Source organism: Hyperolius riggenbachi, chromosome 2, assembly GCF_040937935.1.
Source record: "Hyperolius riggenbachi isolate aHypRig1 chromosome 2, aHypRig1.pri, whole genome shotgun sequence".
Classification (NCBI taxonomy): Eukaryota; Metazoa; Chordata; class Amphibia; order Anura; family Hyperoliidae; genus Hyperolius; species Hyperolius riggenbachi.
Genome location: NC_090647.1, coordinates 307,903,564 through 307,904,547, shown reverse-complemented (window position 1 = coordinate 307,904,547; position 984 = coordinate 307,903,564). Strand labels below are relative to the sequence as shown.

The 984-nt window shown below is 45.1% G+C and overlaps 1 pseudogene; it reads right to left on the bottom strand.

Moving 5' to 3' along the window:
• Positions 1-497: 497 nt before the first annotated feature.
• LOC137554816 (U2 spliceosomal RNA) lies at positions 498-604 on the bottom strand (annotated as a pseudogene).
• Between the last annotated feature and the right edge of the window lie 380 nt (positions 605-984).

Sequence of the window (984 nt, the reverse complement as noted above, 5' to 3'; positions counted from 1 at the left end):
CTTAGCTCCTCTTGATTTTTGTATGCCCCCCTTAATAAGCATACAAAGCAAGGTAATTGTGTCGACGATAGGCAAAAAACGATGCCGGTTGTTCCCAACACATAAAGAAAGAAGAGCTTATTACACCTCTGAATGGAAGTTTCATGGTGAAGGAGTTGCCTGAACAGGAAAGCCAACTTGTGGGCATATTTGCAGGGTACTGGCACTTGGATGGTCCCAGGCCACTTCCAGTACATGTGGCACAATTTTAAAGTCAACCTTTGGAGATGATCAGGGTTGAGGTTTGCAGTGTTCATTACACTTATGTAGTGAGTAGGGATGCCATATCCTTGCCTGACATGGTGGGAGAGCAGGAAGAAATCCACCCAGTCGCAGTTGGTGACAGTGTGGTCCACCACCACAAAATGTGCATGGGTGGCCCCTGGCCCCACCAAAGCGGGGCCCTTTCCATTGTTCTCCCTTCGGCACAGGCATCTCTACTCCCCTGATCACTTGTTTAAGGTTCCCCTCTGGTTCATCAATCTGGGGTGTCAGAGCTAACTTCCCCTGAAACTGCTAAAAATAGATACTACACTTGGTCTTAGCCAAAAGGCCGAGAAGCAATTCCATTGCTTGCAAGTCTCCACTGCGTAGCTCTGCAATGGACTTGGTAGCACCACCACCAGGAATAGTAGGCAGGCCTGCTGCCAGTCTGGCTGACACATGCTGTCTTAACATTTCAAAATTTTTTATTTTATAAGAAGTACGTTTTTTTTTTCAATTTTAAAAAGGTCGAAAACACAAATATGAGATATATATGTATATACATACACATGTATTTTTCAGAAATAACTTTGTCAAACAAGGTAAACTAAAAAAAGGAGGGTGCCAATTTACGCACACCAGCCACCCCCACCACCCTCCCTTCTCCTTCTTGGTTCTTCAGACACCATGATGGACTTTCAGGTAGCCTGCATTTCATTGCTTCCAAGCCTCTACTGCATG